Source organism: Myotis nattereri (genome assembly GCF_964212035.1).
Source record: "Myotis nattereri genome assembly, chromosome: 5".
In the NCBI taxonomy this organism is placed as follows: domain Eukaryota; kingdom Metazoa; phylum Chordata; class Mammalia; order Chiroptera; family Vespertilionidae; genus Myotis; species Myotis nattereri.
This window is the reverse complement of record NC_138080.1, coordinates 66,667,314-66,685,269: the sequence shown is the minus strand read 5'-3', so window position 1 is coordinate 66,685,269 and position 17,956 is coordinate 66,667,314.

Genomic DNA, 17,956 nt, shown 5'->3' with positions numbered 1-17,956 from the left:
TCCCATCTGTGGTTTTATTATGATGTGTCTAAGTTGCGACCTATCTTTATCTCCCTTCCTTCCTTCCTTCCTTCCTTCCTTCCTTCCTTCCTTCCTTCCTTCCTTCCTTCCTCTCTAAATATTGCTTTGAGTTTACTGGACCATTGGAGTCTGAGGATTGATGCCCCTCAAATTATGAAAATTCTCTGCTTCCTTCTCTCTCTTTTCTCTTACTGGCACTCAGAATAAATATAGGCTATGCATTTTTCTATCTTATATCTCTTCTAACTTCACCTTCATTTGACCTATCTCTTCCTCTGGCTTTTCTTCCTTTAGCCAGGCTGTGTATAAAAAAGTTACTTATAGAAAGCCTAAGAAACACACACACACACACACACACACGCACAAATTAGTGAGGTCATGGTGAAAACATCAGCATCAGAATTTAATTCTCTCTCTTTGACATTCCTTTATTTTTCCAATGAAAGAATATGATTCAGTTAGCCTTGGATGTACTTCATGTGACATCTAAAACAAACAAACAAAAAATCTCAAGTTTCATCAAAATCCTTAGAAGACAAGAATTTTTAATCAATTTTGTCCATCTATGAGGTCTTTAAAATGCCCTGGGAGTGTTGCCAAAGTAGTCATCATATGTGGCTAACATTGGCATTCTGTATATAAATTTGGGGGTGGGGTAGTTGGAGGATTGACTCGGCTCTGATCCAATCCCTGCTTTTCATTCTAGGAGCCTGCTGACATAAGATTTGATCCAAGAGCTAATATTTGATATCTATACAGTATTCTGGTCATATTTCTATTGTTATTCTCAAATTATCCTCACTAACAGAAGTCAGGCAATGCAAGTTTGTTCATTAACTGTTTGCCATGAACTCTGCTTGCACTGCCTCAATTCTGGAGCAAATGCTGCTCCAAGATGCTCTGCCACCCCCTTAGATGGTCGCCTGCGAGAATCTCTCCTCTAGAGAATCCGTTTCTCATTTCCTTGCTGAAGGTGGTTATCTGGTTAACATATGCACCTGCGTTTGTCAGAGTAACTAACACAAACAGGCACAATAAGCAAACCCTGAAATCTCAGTGGCTTAGCAGATTTACATATTCATAAAGTCTGATGAAAGTGCATTGTCTGGAAAATCTGACTTTTAAATGCCCCATGGAACTATAAGAAAGTGGCTGAGTTTGCCTATCAGCTCCTAATTTCTTTTGCTCAGAAATAACCATACCCAACTTGTATCCTAGTCAGAACCAATCACTTGGGTCCCACCTACTGTAAGAGAGGCTGGTCAGTAAGGCATACCATGCATATTTGCTGAGCATTCAACGTCTCTGCCACAAATCCCATCAACTCTCCACCATGCCACAGAGTTTTTGCTCTGTTCTATTTTGTATATAGCACCTCAAGCTTGTCTATGACAACAATAAAAAAAAAACCCCTATAGATTAAAATCACCAGATAATTCCCAATGCCAGACAGTAGGAACCCTATTTTAAGGGTTGGATTTTTTCAGACTTGGAGGACTTTTAGCTTTATAATATTATATTATCCCCTTTTTCTGTAGTCTCTAGTTTCAGAAAAAAAAATGTCTACATATGCCATAGTTTTAAATCTTTCCTTGTCATGTATTGTACAATAACAACCTAGTATTTGGATGATTCAGTTTGAATTTTTAGAACAGGGCAAATGATCAGAAATTCAAGCATACCATCACCAAACTTTTTTCACTTCTAAATAAGAGTATAAATTGCAAGACTGATGGTCCAAAGATAGTTGGAGGATAACTCATTCCAGGATATAATTTCCTGAAATAGTTCTTTAAAAGAGTTCTTCAATTTAATGAACTCAAATAACAGAAAGCCTAAATTCCTATCAGATTCCTGTATTCTACACTTGCCTCAGCTATTACAAGTTTGAGCTAATCAATATTCATTATGTCCTCTTGACTTTAAGATGGTATTATTTAAATTCTGATGAATAATGTTTCTAAATTCTCAGTGATTAAAAAAATCCAACTAGGTGAATTTACCACTTGTGGTTGGCCATTCTCCCTGCAATTGCTGCCATGGCCCAGCGTTTGCTCATCCCTGGAGTGGCCATTTACCACATCCACAGGTTTACTCATTGGGCCAGGACAATAAGGCTGCCCATTACTTGTATCAGTGGCAGCTAACGGTGTGGGATGTAGGGATGTAGAGAGGGGGGGAATAGAGTCCTTGCTAAAATAAATAGATTTTTACCTCATTAAAAATAAGTTGCTCTTTTCATTAAACAAAACCTGAAAAATTTCCTGCCTCTTCATCTTAAAGTTAAGAGAGCAGCAAATATACTAGAACTAATGGTGGACAGTATGAGTTTGGTTTCTGTTTTTTCCTACATCAAAGACACTTAACAGATATAGATGTTATATTTTAACTAGAGGCCCAGTGCACAAAAATTTGTGCACTGGCGGGGGAGGTGGGGTGGGGGAAGGTGTCCCTCAGCCCCACTTGTGCCCTCTCACATTTTGGGACCCCTCGGGAGATAACCACCTGCTGGCTTAGGCCCGCTCCCCAGGTGGCAGATGGCAGGCCTGATCCCTCAGTGCCTGCCCCGCCTCCCCGGGTCACGCACATGGCAGGGCCGATCCGGGAGTTGGGGCGACGCCCTGAGTCGGGTCGCACACGGGATGCCCGCCACCCCGGGTCGCAGATAGCAGGCCCGGATGGCGGCAGGGCAGGTGGGATGGTGCTGTCCTGCCCCACTACCCCAGGTCGCAAATAACAGGCCCAGGTGGTGGCAGGGCAGGCGGGATGGCGCTGTCCCACCCTGCCTGCAGTATGCAAATTAGCTGCCATCTTTGTTGGCGGTTAATTTGCATATTGCACTGATTAGCCAATGGGAGACGTAGCAAAGGTACGGTCAATTACCATGTTTGTCTATTATTAGATAGGATTATCTAGCATAGCTTAGGATTCATTAACTTATTCATCTACTTAAAGAGATCTTTAAAAACTAGATATCATTGACATAAACAGATTATTAAGAGTTTTAAACATGATTTGATTCCTTTTTAAAAAATATGTTTTTACTAGAGGCCCAGTACACGGATTTGTGCACCGGTGGGGTCTCTCGGTTTGGCCTGTGGGGTTCGGGCAGAAATCAGCAGTCCAACGTTGCCTACTACTCTTTCCTGCTGCTCTTGCTCACCCCAGCCCTGCTGTGCCTGCTGCCGCCACTGCTCCGTAGGCTTGCTGCAGCTCCGCTGGAGTCTCCAAACACCTGTCCTAGGGCAAGGGCGATACTGGCACACCCATGACTGAGAAGCAGCTGCAGGCTTGCACCCAGTTGGTCCTGATGCCCGTCCTGATCCTGGTCTTGGTCCTGGTCCAGATGGGGGAAGGGCATGCAGGGAAAGAGTCTGTGGGAAAAGCTTGCACTGCCACAGCTGCGCTTGCCAGCTGTGAGCCTGGCATCTGGTACCCATTGGTCAGTTAAGTGGCACTTCCACTGTGGGAGCGCACTGACCACCAGGAGGCAGCTCCTGCATTTAGTGTCTGCCCCCTGGTGGTCAGTGCGCAACATAACAACCAGTCAACTGGTCGCTTAGGCATATATATATATATATATATATATATATATATATATATATAATTTGATTTGAGAAGAGAGAGGAAGAGAGAGGGAGAGAAAGATAGAAATATTGATGAGAGAAAAACATCAATTTTCTGCCTCCTGCAAGCCCCCCACTGGGGATCAAGCCTGCAACTCAGGCATGTGCCCTGATCAGGAATTATCTGGCGACTTCTTCCTGCATAGGATGATGCTCAGCCAAGTGAGCCATACCAGCCAAGGGTGAGTCCTGTTTTTTAATGTAACAAAGTAGGATTAATATGGTGCCCAAAGATGCCATGTTATGATGACTAAGAAATATTGGCCAACAACTATGTTATAATTTTGGTTTTTAAACTCCCCGCATTTTGGTAACAAAATAAATTTAGTCTTCTACAGGTACAATGGCTAAAATGTAATGCTATGCAATAGAAACAATTGATGCACAAGTACTTGAAGAAGCATTTAGCATTTCTTAATCTTATAATTTTAGTAAATCAATGGATCACTGAAGGAAGTTCATTGGAAATGAAATAATAAAATAATATGATATTCATTTATGGACTCTGAACAGGACAATTGATCTGTAGCTTGGAGAAGGACTCATGTCACTTCCAGCTCAGACAGACGGAGGTGGTGGGGGAGGGGTGGTAGGTGAGATTGGTTTGATTTCACTCCCTCCTAAACCCTCTGGAAAATATGAGGAAAAACTCTATGCCCATGCATCAAAGAAAACATGGATTAATACAAATTATTGCATACATAAAAATACATCATCTTTAAGCTGTAGAGAGACAATATTAACATTTCCAGGTGGTCTTCCCCAGCTCATTCTCTTCTTCTCCATGACTGCCTTCTCCATCCCTGACATTAGCGACTAACTCCCACTCAGAGGTCATCATGGCCTTCTGTTCCCTAAAGTGTTAAAGACTTTTGAGGTAAGAGCTTTCCAGTCCTAGAGTATTTGCATGTTTATAAGGAACTGCTGAAGACTGAAAAACCTCTAGGACTCTAGGAAAACGATTCTACTATTGCCAGGTGAGGCACTTGCAATTTAATTCTCAGTAAAACAAAATTCACGATGTGGTGAGGTGCATCATTTAACCTTGTGCAATGCCAATCCTGTTTGAGTAAAGGGAAAATGAGGGACTTGATAATACTTCAAGTATTATCTCAGCCTGTGTAAATGGCCTGGAATTAAGTATCAGAAAATTTTTCATCCCCAAACCATTTTATTAAGATTTTACTCCAGCCAGGTTTTCTGTACTAAATGATATATTTATAAACACAGGCACTAACACTCATGTATCCACACAGAGTAAATCCTGTGCTCATTTTCTCTCTGATGTCTGAGTGCATAGACTGCTTGGTGCCCTGTCAGTAATCTGTCCAAATACCACCATAAGGAAACTGGCAATGGGCACCTTGGTGCAGACTTGTCTTTCAAATAGAAATTACTAATTGTCTGGAAGGAGCAATAGATGCTATTATCTCCCCTGAAAAATATTTCAAGCACTAAATAATTCAAATATAAGTGCTTTGCTTATGCGTGGTCTAGTTTTTAAAAAATGACATGCTTTTATAAGTTCCTTTGAGGTTTAGGGTGATGGAACAGATGACAAGTCATAAAGAGGAACTAAAACCATCATAGAAGGAGAAAAAAATCTGATTATTGTAAACTAAAGATATATATATATATATATATATATATATATATATATATATATATTGCCTGACCAGCATGGCTCTGTTTGAGCATGGACCTATGAACCAGGTCAGGTTCTATCCCAATCAGGGCACATGCTCAGGTTGCGGACTTGATCCCCATTAGGGGTGTGTAGGAGTCATCCAATCAATGATTCTCTCTCCTCATTGATGCTCCCATCTCTCTCTTCCTCTCCCTTCCTCTCTGAAATCAGTAAAAATATATGTATTTTTAAAAAGAAATATATATATGACATATAGACACAGAAGACCATATGGTGATAGCCAGAGGGAAAGAGGTTAGGGGGAGGTGGAACAGTGCAAAGTGGGGATAAATGGGGATGGAAAGCGTCTTTGCTTTAGGTGATGACATGATGCAATGTGCAGATGATGTTTTGTTGAGCTGTACACTAGAAACCTGTATGGTTTTATTAACCAATATCCCCCCAATAAATTCAATTAAAATTTTAAAAGTGTACTTTTAAGAATGAAGGTGAATAGCAACTATATATGTTTTGTGAAGACTGCATTAAGCCGAAGAGGATGATGCTGAAGTAGAGAATAGAGCAATTATATTGTGTAAAATATAATTTAATTTTATCACTTAAGCAATTAAAAAGGACACTGAATGTGCTTTAATGAGAGTGATCTGAGGATTTTGTGGAGATAATATCCATACAAGACCTAGATCTGATAACAGTTTTGTTGGGAAAAATATTTGTTGATATTTATTTATATGCTCTAAATCCAAGATTGCTGAAGATTATGACCAGTGGCAGGTATGCTGTGAGAGATATAAATAAAGGAATCCTTTGGATATGAAGAAAGGTGAAATATTTCTTAGTGACTAATCAAGACCCACCAGAAAACCTGGGTAGAGCAGCTCTGGTTGGACTGGCCTTAGCCAAGGACAAGGTACAAGGAAGATTCAGAAAACCACAAGGGACTTTCACGCCCTTCCTGTAACTAGGACCAGACTTTTCTCATGGAAAGCTATAAAAATAATTGTTGAGTGATTTCATTTCTCTAAAACAATAACTCATCAGAAAATATCTGTATATAATTCTTAAAACTGATACAGATCCACGAGTAAAAAATGAAAAGAGTGGGTTCTGATCATTTCCAAACCTGACTCATTTTATATACTTAACTAACGGTACAGAAACCTATTTTCCCCACCACATGGTATGATTTGTGGTCACCAGTTAAATCAGATATTTTAAAATACAGTGTGATATTTCTAAGAAGTTCAAACAGTGAAAATAAGTTATTTCAATTAATGTTTATATGAAAAGCTTTTTACTTTTGCAATACTTTGATTATGTAAGTGAGCTTACAGTTTGATTTTTATTACTTTAAAATTCTAAGAAAAATGACTATGAATGTGAAATTACCATCATTTCTGTCCCGGACATTGATAAATCAAATTTTATCATTTCAACCTTTAGAATTCCTTCCTTATGAAAGGAAGCCAATACCATTTTCATCTATATCCCTTCTAGGTATTTCTTCATGAGTCTTATAGCCAATAACATTTGCCAGTTTTACTAGAGAAACAGTATTGTGTTATAGGACGTCTATTACTTTACTTAAGGGAACTTCAATAAAGAAGCATTTTTCACAGGATATATGATTTAAAATCCTGGGTTCAATCATATTACTGACCCGATGACAGTGTCCTGAACCAGTCCATTATTGAATTAAGATTATGTGCTGGCCAGATTCTCTATCAGTGTCTGCAGTACCTTCTGGTTCTTGAAAATCAGCCAGGTTAGGAAAGAGAAGTTTAGATTAGTTTAGCTATGGCACTTATCTGACTGGACTTTAATTGTTTGATTGTTTTCCTGAGTTGCTTATAAAACTTGTCCAGTGGGCAAGCAGTAATTTCATCTTGTTCTCCATTAGATCTGTTCAATTGCTATTGATATGGACATATAGTAGGTATCTAATAAATCTTTGTGAAATAATTGAAGTACTTTCCCCAATATAGTAAAAGAAGAAGGACAAAGGTAATCTTTCCATGAAAACATCCAGAGGAATTTTCAACCACTTGTGTGCCAGATAGGTCGGCAGCGACAGAGAGTCACGGAAACGCTGAGTGAACAGGCCACCAGAGTGTTTCATGCAGGAAGGCCACTCTGATGGCATCCATAGGGGGAAAAAGATGAATTTTCGGAGTTAAATTATGAATTTAGAGAGGACTAAGGTGCATCCAGGCAGCTTCACCTTTGTCGATAATGATTAATTCTTAGTTTGGATGCTAGGTTCGTAGTTGCTTAATTTGTTATTTTGCATAATTTACATATATGCAGCTTAAATTATTTAAGCTGTGCATCATAGTACAGATAATTATTTTTTAAAACATAAAATATTCTACTCTTTTATGTCTTAAAAAAATTAATTATACTAAAAGTACTGTGCCATGTATACCCTATTTATACCCGATATTTTCCTGATCAGAGAGAAGGACCTTGTCAGAAGGTGGCAGTGTAGCGCTTTCTTTTCCAAAAGATAGGAAATGGCTTTTAAAATACTAAAATGGAGCTCTTTCCAGATGCAGGCCTTAGGGCCACGCTCAGTCCCGCAACTTACCTCTCATTGCTGGGGATGCCTCATTAGGAGATTAACTGTTTAAAATGCAATGCTAATGTGAAAGTTTCAATCGGGAAGTTCTGTGCATGTTAAATTAATCTTAAGTACTTTTATCTAGAATTCCCGTTTCCTTTCCATGATGCTTGACATTTCCAAATATGGCATACTTTTCCATTTGTAGACAATAAATTGAATATGGAATATTTGTGCAATTTCATATTTTAGATCTATATTAAATGCTGTTTAAGTTTTTGTAACCATTTGATGCAATGCTTTAGTATAAATAAAGCTTGCATTCTTAGCTATTTATTATGAAGTAACAATCTTTGGCAAACATTAAAGCATACTTGATTATAGAAAATAAACCCACATGCAAAAGAATGAGAAGTCACATTTGGTTTCCTGTAGGGTAAGAATGGGAATAGCTGATGGTAGCATTTATCAGAAAGAAAGATGACTTATTCTTTTATCTTGGATTCAAAATTGCACTCTAATAGAAAACAATCAGGAAAAAAGTAAGGTTTTATTATGGAGTAATGTGATGTCATAATACAGGGGTGGGCAAAAGTAGGCTTACAGTTGTTCGTATGAAAGAAAGATATGATTCTTACAGTAGCTTTATTAACTCAAAAGAATGTCACTCACAACTGTAAACCTACTTTTGCCCACCCCTATATTTATTAAAATGATTAATTTTGTTTAAATTGTATATGGGCACATGGACATGAATAGGGATTGCAGTTTCTAATGTTTACTTATCCTCTCTCTCTCTCTCTCTCTCTCTCTCTCTCTCTCTCTCTCTCTCTCTCTCTCTCTCTCCTGACATAACAAAAACCACCACCCAGTATTTCCTAAGCATGAAAACGAGTATGTGACTGACCAACACTTGTAGCGTTCTCTCCAAAGACAGCCTTGCCCAAAACCTAAGCAGAGGAGATCCAAGGATCATTTCAGTAGACCAAATGCACCAAAGCAAGGAAAATATGGAAAAAGACCCTAATTCAAAATATGTATTATTTTTTTTCAGCAATATCAAGCAAGGTACAGCATAGGATTGATTAAATTCAGTTCAGTGTAAAATATCTATTCTAAAATTTATAGTGTAAAGCCAAGTTATTATTGCTTTAATCCTTAAAAATATTATATGCTAGGGACTAGTTAGCTTCATTAATTGTTTCTTCCCAGGTTCCTGATACATTATTTGAATTTAGTTTCTGATTATTCATTTATTTCCCTATTATTTACTAAATGCATGTTTTCTGAGACATAACTCTGTGCTCTGGATTGTTTTAGACTTTGCCCTATATCTCAAGGGAAAATCCTTTACATTTTCCCTAATAAATGTCATTATATTAATGTATAAGATCCTTCAATAGTTTTACATGACTCAGCATTACAACATTGTTATTTTGTCTCCAGCCAAATTAATCAACCCTTGAACAACTTTAAAAAACTATGCCTCAAGAGGTGCCAAACTATTAAATATTTTTCTATTATAAGGGCTGAGAATTGTTCACTGCAGAGAATAAAGTACCACTTTTGCATATATTACCCAAACATTTTATGCTTCATGAAACCACAATAAATTTTCTTGCTGATTACGCCTGTAATCTAAGGCTCTCCTGCTGTTTTATAGAGAGCCTTATTAATTTCATTCAAGTAGTAAAATTAGCACCTGTAGAGAACCCTTTAAGATTTCTTAACTTTTATCATGTTAGTAATAACCTATTCCGTTTATCAAAGAACAGTTGCTTTTCTCTGTCTCTCTATTTAGCCTTGGTGTTTTTTGGCATTTAATTTTTTTTAAAGAAAACAACATTGGATTCAGAATAATATAGCAAGAAACCTTAGCCTTCAACTCAATCAGATTTACAATAAATCAGGCTCTGAAGTTAGTTAAGCATTCCAGACTTAAAAAGAAGGAACTTGACCTTTCCTTTGAAGGATGTCAGACTTGGATATAATTATGGAATATTTTCCCAATAGTACACTACTGGCTTGCCCGAGGTAATGAAATCTCTTGTGTGACCATGTGAGAGAAACTGAGGCACTACAAAATGTCACTGTATCTTTTAGAAGTTTCTCATATGTAATGGAATGTTAACCATGCACATATTTGAAATGAGCCCAAATACTCTCTGAGACCTCTTTCTTTGTTACTAAGTGATGCATTACAACCCAGGAAGATCCATAGCAGAGGCTTGGGCCTGAGTCTATGGGAGACAATGAAGGAAGATTCAAGAATAAATGACTTTGGGGAGAGAATGGTTTACAAGGTAGAGAATAAAACACACTCTTCCTAAATTCCTATTGACAGGCTATATGCTGGATGGCTTACATATGATTTCTCCTCCATCCTCTGCTTGTGGTCTGTGTCCCCAATTACATTTTAAGCTCCCACTGAAAAGCGGAGGATTTTAATTTGAAAGTGATCTGAGACAGGAGAAATGGTATCTCTTTTGCTGCAACTGGAGAAATTCAGTACCAGGGGAATGCACACTATTGTGGTTTTATGGCTTCTATTTACTCTGAGAAGTAGAAGAGAGTTAGCTGGAAAGAGAACATTTGAGGAGAATGCAGAAGGTTTGAAATTCTGATTGAGAAAGGGTGAGTATGATTAGGGTGACCAGGGATTGAGTTGTAGTGACAGGTGCACTTGATACATGGTCAGCAGTGGTTCTATTCTTGGGCATGAGTGTTCTCTTGCAGTAATAACCAGTCCGATTGCTGACCAAGAGAAGGGGAAGAGTTTTCTTTGTTCAGGGATAAATGGTGCTAAGTTTGAGTAGTTAAAGTTTAATGGGCAACTATAGTTAACAATACTGTGCTGCATATTTAAAAGTTGCTAATGGAGTCAAACTTAAAAGTCCCCATCACAAGAGAAAAAATATCTGTAACTATGTATTGTGACAGATATTGACTTTCTGTGTTGATCATTTTGGAATTTATACACATTTCTTAGAATTATGTTTTACACATGAAATCAATGTAATATCATATGTCAGTTATATCTTTAAAAGGTTAATGGGGAAAATGATTATGGTGCACCATAAATAAAGGTCAACTTAAAATTTTAAATAAAGGTCAAGTTAAATTTTTCAATCTTTCTTTTTGTAATTAACTGCATTGAAACAGTATTGTTTCTCATATCCTTTATTTATGTTTCATTTCAACTATAGGTTGCATTGGCAATTTTTATGTTTGCAGCATAGTTTTCTAGCTCCTATTGCTATATAATGAAATACCCTTAGCTTTATGACATGAAATAACTACTTTATAATGTACATGAATTGTGCAAGTTAAGAATTCAACCAGGGCCGAAACCGGTTTGGCTCAGTGGATAGAGCGTCGGCCTGCGGACTGAAAGGTCCCAGGTTCGATTCCGGTCAAGGGCATGTACCTGGGTTGCGGGCACATCCCCAGTGGGGAGTGTGCAGGAGGCAGCTGGTCGATGTTTCTCTCTCATCGATGTTTCTAACTCTCTATCTCTCTTCTTTCCTCTCTGTAAAAACTCAATAAAATATATTTAAAAAAAAAAAAAAAGAATTCAACTAGGGAACTATACAAAATGCACTAACCACCTGTTAAAACTGATAAGGCAGCTTTATTTAAGACTATTATAATAGGAGTAAAGACTGTTGCAATAGGGAGATAGATTAAACTCAACTGACGGGAACTTTAAGGCCTTCTTGGTCAGCAAGGGGATGAGCTTAATAACTTGATTTGCAGAAATAATGTGGTTATAAGTATTTGGACATAGCATGTACTTATAACCACTTTGGGGAAAGCAGAAACTAGGTGGTATGCATATGAATAGTAGCAGCAGTAATATAGTGGTAGTAGCAGCAGCAGCAGCGGTAGTAATAGTAGTAGTAGTAGCAGCAGCAGCAGCAGCAGCAGTAGGCAGAGCCTTCCACTTCTCTTTGATGATATCTAGAACCCATATCATATTAGAGATCATATCCTAAAAATTTATGTAATAATAAACTACCATATATTAGTCCTTTTTCAGTTGTTCAGTTATATGCTAGTACTATGCATTACACTGTAAGAGAATCCAACTCTTGGAAGCTAATACACTTTATAAGAAGCCAAGTGGGAAGGTAACTATGGTGTGTATCCCACAAGTATAATAACAATTCAAATTCTATATGTTATGGTAACTTTTCACATACTTTTAAATGTTCTAGATTTACAAGCAACAGCAATTTTAGATTTTTCAGAAATGTCAGTTAAACCACTCTTACAAGTGGATGTATGGGAGTTTAAATTTATACTATTTTTAAAATAAAATTTATGGTTAGATTTTGAGTCAAGTTATATTTAGACATGAATTTCCCAACCTCCAGTGCAAGTATAATGTAAAGGGTGAATTACAGCACAGCAAGAAGCTGAAGCAGATCGTGTTCCCCAGGGTCTGTGGTGTCCTGGTGGGCTGGATGCTCATCATTGCTTTTGGTGAAAGCCAGTGGTCAGGCAATGCTCAAAGCAGAGGTTAGGATGGAAAGAAACAAGGAATAGAAGCTTAAATGTTTGTAGGTAATTAATATCCTTTTGTTATTCAATTTGTTGGATTTGTAGTTTTGCTTCAGTCTACATAACTTAATGAGCTACATGTTTTACTATCGTTGGCAAAAACAGAGTTCAGATAGAGCTTTAAGAGCTCAAAATAAAGTAAATAAATAAAAGCTATGCATCTAATTAAAATATACCCCAGTAGAAGCCTTCTCCCCAAAACCCCAATGATGTGAGATGTCATGAAATTGTGACTGTGGGCGGGGAGAGTGGTGGTGGTGGGGGGTTAATCCTGGTAATTTATTGAGGACAACATTTATGTTCCTTGTTATTTTGTAAAATGATCAGTTTTAATTCCAGATGAAGTCTGAGCATCAGGTAGTCTGTCTCATTTTGTAGAAGTAAATGCTGCATAGACTCAAACTGTCTACATAATTTCACTGAATTGGCATTTTAATTATTTTTTAAAATATATTTTATTGATTTTTTACAGAGAGGAAGGGAGAGGGATACAGAGTTAGAAACATCCATGAGAGAGAAACATTGATTCAGCTGCCTCTTGCACTCCCCCTATTGGGGATGTGCCCGCAACCCAGATACATGCCCTTGACCAGAATCGAACCTGGGACCCTTCAGTCCGCAGGCCGATGATCTATCCACTGAGACAAACCGGTTAGGGCAGCATTTTAATTATTTTTAACCTTGTTGCAAATGTCAGAATGACCTGATTTCCACCTAAATAATAATATAAATACCAAGATATTAATATAATTATACAAATATGTATATATAATCTTCCTATCTGCATATAATATATATTAATATGTTTTATACAGTTCCTATGAAAAATTGATGTCACATTATCTCTCTAGTGACATAGAGTACAACATTATATTCGTTTATGACAAGTGGAGAAAAAAGTAAACTATGAAAACTCATTTAAAAATAATATAGCCATATTGAGCTGTGGGAAGTACTATTGGAGATAAGTTAGCTTGATGATAGAGTAGTGTTTCCATTCTGTTGCACGCATGTGCGTAAACTGTGGGTCACAAGGTAGAATCTGTGTATACAGGTAAATATTCACTGGGCTAAAATCAAAACACAAAGTAGAAAATCTCACATATTAAAATATCTCGGTGAGATATTTATCTCGGTGAGATAAATCCAGAATAACCTTCTATATTAAAAAAATAACTACAGATATTCTCAATATTAACTTAACGTCATGTTATATAGATTTAGTGTTTGATGCCTTAATAGCTAAGTGATGACTTTTTCTCATCCTAATTCCTTGATTTGGTCCCTTTCTTTTCTCTCCTCCTATTTCCCTCCTCCTCTTCTTTCTATTCAAAGACTGAACATAATATTATATCTCCATATACTCCTGATTGTAGGATTTTCCCAATTTTTATTTCATTTTCATGTCTACTTAAGTTTCATTAAGAAGGGAAAGAAAGGTATCTCTCTTAAGGACAAGGGAGGAAGCATGCTATGCAATTTTAATGAAGTTTAAACTGGTATTCAGCATACTTCCATTTCCATTTCAGCATTCATTATTCTCTGCTACATGAATTTGTCAGATCTCAATATTGGACAATAGAGTGCACTGTGTTTTGGGCTTGAAACTGGCATCAAATAATTAAGTGGTGGGTGGGGGGAGGAAATACAACAAACACACACACACACACACACAAGGAAAGAGGAAGGGAGGAAGGGAGAAGAATTGCATTGGTAATGCATACACTCACATTGCCTGTGGAAATAAATGAAGGGATCATTATTTGCTTAATTAAAATATTTCACTAGTTTAAGAATCCTATGCAATATTATTATTGACTTTTGGATAACATGCATACACATTAGTACTGAGTTATAGTTGCCCCGTTTTCATGAATTTTCTGTGAGCTTTAATGATCTGGACTAGAATCCACCTATGGAAGTGGTTTCACATCCTGTCTGTAGGACAGCTTGTGCCTGTGCTTGCATGGACAGATGTATGTGTGTCGCATAGAGCAAATCCCTGTGATTGAGTGTAACTGATCCTAAATGTGCATGTGTTTTGCACATTCTTTTAAGATGAAGACATTGATCACATGTTAAAAGTGGGTCATTATAAGAAGGAAAACTAAGAAACAAAATAGTTAAGCCAGAAAAAAAGCATTATTTGTAATACTGATTTAAGCATAATTTGTTAAAAAGTTGTAGAAAGTGTGAGCTCAGAGGTTTAACATTTCAGTCCCTATGATTCATTCCTGATATGAATCATTTTCTAAAATTAATTTATTAATTACAGCAGTTAAGTGTAATTACTCTACCTATTCAAGATTTTTATTATTACTTTTGAACAGCAAGATAAATTCAGTGGAGGGTAATTACCATAACAATAATTCAGCACGCATTTTCCGATCTGCTTGGTATAACAATGTTCTCAGGAGTGCCAGCTTCCACATTAATCAGTCATTCACGAACTTGCCTGCCTGTTCACTGAGGCCTTCTAGAAGCAATTTAAAGGATAACATTTTTTCTAAAGGGAGCTGGCGGAGGAGATGTCCTTGTCCTGATTTCTATTTTGGGTTTAATAAAAGAATTAAATTAATTAAGGGGGGGAAAAATGGAAAAAAAACAGTGGGGAAAAGTTTAACAAATAATCCTGCATACCAAACACACTCACACACAAAATAAAAATCAAATTTTCATGTTAGAAAAGAAAAGACTCAGAAATCATGCATCTTCGTGAGCAAGAAGCCTCAAGTCAAGGGCAGATACCTTTATTACACACCTTTTCCCAAAAATGTTAGTGCACCACTGCGAACTTCCCCTGCAATTAGCACTGCGCTGGGCACCTGTGATCACAGGCAGTGAGCCCTTTAGTGCAGTGGTTCTCAACCTGTGGGTCGCGACCCCTTTGGGGGTCAAACGACCCTTTCACAGGGGTCGCTTAAGACCATCCTGCATATCAGGTATTTACATTATGATTCATAACAGTAGCAAAATTACAGTTATGAAATAACAACGAAAATAATTTTATGGTTGGGTCACAACATGAGGAACTGTATTTAAAGGGCCAGAAAGTTGAGAACCACTGCTTTAGTGAGAACAAGGAAGCACAACATAGCACTTGTCTGCCTTCTCAGCACAGCACTTCCAAATCGCTCTGGCTGTGTTTCAGGAGCAGTGTAAGTTCGTGTATACTCATATTGCACCAATGGAATTCTGGAGAGAGTTTTTGAACATTTGGAGATTGTAACTATCCCTGATTCTGATGAAGGAATAGGCACTAATCCCACAAAGGTCTTACTGTCCACATTTTTTTTTAAAATGCAGATTATTTCACTGGTTTGTATGTATATACTGTAAGTTAAAACTTTATGCCCTAGCCCAGCTGGCGTGGTTCAGTGGTTGAGCATAGATCTATGAATCAGGAGATCACAGTTCAATTCCTCATCAGGGCACATGCCCAGGTTGCAGGCTCAATCCCCACTGTGGGGCATGCAGGATATGGCCGATCAATGATTCTCTCTCATCATTGTTGATGTTTCTCTCTCTCTCTCTCTCTCTCTCTCTCTCTCTCTCTCTCTCTCTCTCTCTCTCTCCCTTCCTCTCTGAAATCAATAAAAAATATATTTTAAAAAACTTCATGCCCTGTAATTTCTAAAGGTAATTTTTCCCTATCATTTTGCAAGCATATGACTGATAAAGACAACCAGAGAAGCAATTGACTTAAAAATTGTTAATATCTTTAATGAAATTAATGATTTTGCTTTCCTATTTAATTTAAATTTAATGGGAAGAGTAAGGGCATTGCACACCTAGTTATGCACAGCTGTTCTAGTCCATCTCCCTGGCACCTGGATTGTATGAAATAGGCACAGAGCATGCACTCAATTTTCACGACCTCTCTTCAGACACACTTGTCCCAAGCCAGCCATTCTTTACAAAGCATTTGGCTGTTTTCTAATACCCAGGTTTTGTGCTTGTTGTGAATTGACTTGGATGAAATTTTGCTACTCATGTAAAGGAACTATAAAGACTACCTCAATCTTAAAATGATTGAGGGGATTTAGCATACATGATAATTTCTTGAAATAAATACTTGACTTTTAAATCCAACCAAATAAATGATGAATAAAAATAAATAATTCAGGAGCTGAGTGCCTGAGTGTCAAAAGCTCTTTTTTGATGGGTACTGAGTCTATTTCTGTATTGAACTAAAACTGAACAGAATGAATATATTAAATATTAAGAAATTAATATTGTAATCGTATTAAAACAAATTAAGTGCTTGAGAGAAGATGAGTGAAAATGAAAATGTCAGCACTAACATCTCTAAAATCTGTCAGCAAGGAGTCATAATACTGTCTAAAGTTGAAAAGAAAAACAAGAAATAGAGGTTTAAAAGGAATGTATACATTTAGGAAATATGAGACTATCTACACATGGGAGAAACATTATCAATGTTAAAATACAAAAGCATTCATAGAGAAGAATGTAAAAGATAAAAAGGAAGTGACATGGTTATTAAATATCAAATTTACTTGTCCAATATAAAATAAACAAAATTGCATAATACTAAATAAGTCTGAAATAAATATAAATGTGATAACTGAAGAAGAGTATCATTTTTTAATTAAATACACTATATAATAATAGGATTTAGTACTGAAAAACTGAAAACTGTAAAAATATTCTCAATAGAAATAGTTAAAGTAATTATGGTTAACGCATACATTGAATTTGTTAACATTTAATAAATAAATTGTCACCCCAAATTGGCAGCATAAACTGCTCTTTCCTTCCCTCCCCCCCCCTCCTTCCTTCTTCCTTCATTCCACTTCCAGGAACTGATAAACTGATTATTCACCCCAAATTGGCAGCATAAACTGCTCTTTCCTTCCCTCTCCCCCCCCCCCTCCTTCCTTCTTCCTTCATTCCACTTCCAGGAACTGATAAACTGATTATATCACTGTACAGGATTCTCTGAGCAAGTTTCAGCAGTCTCCCCTCCTTTTTACTGAAACTCACTTACATTTAAGAAAGCTTTGAATGCATCTCCCTTGGCTCTCGGGAGCCACATTGCCATGTCCGTGTCCCCTGTGCATGCTCCTTGAGGTTGAGAAATGTTTCATTAGGCATAACTGTATCTGATCTGCCAGATCCCAGGAGACTTCCTTTTCTCCAACAGGCACTTCCTCAGGGCAAGCAGAGACTGAAAAAGCGAGTGGCCAGCACAACTGAAAGACAGTATATTCATACCCTGGCCAGGGATCATTTAATGGAACTGACGGGGCAACAGAACAGAGCTACCAGTTGCTGTCATAAAGGCAGCTGCATACAATGGTCACCTGAAAGGCTCCTGAACCGTACGATCCCAGTCCACTAAAATTGCCACTGTTCTGACTTCCTCCTATATTTTCTTAAAACACACATACATAAAGAACAGGAGGTCACAGATAAAGCCTCTCTCTGGTCTGTCTCCCTACCCACCCTCTGTTGGCTTTTCCATGTCTCTGCCTCAAAGACTCAATGTATTTTCTCCTTGATTTGCTAAATTTTTTC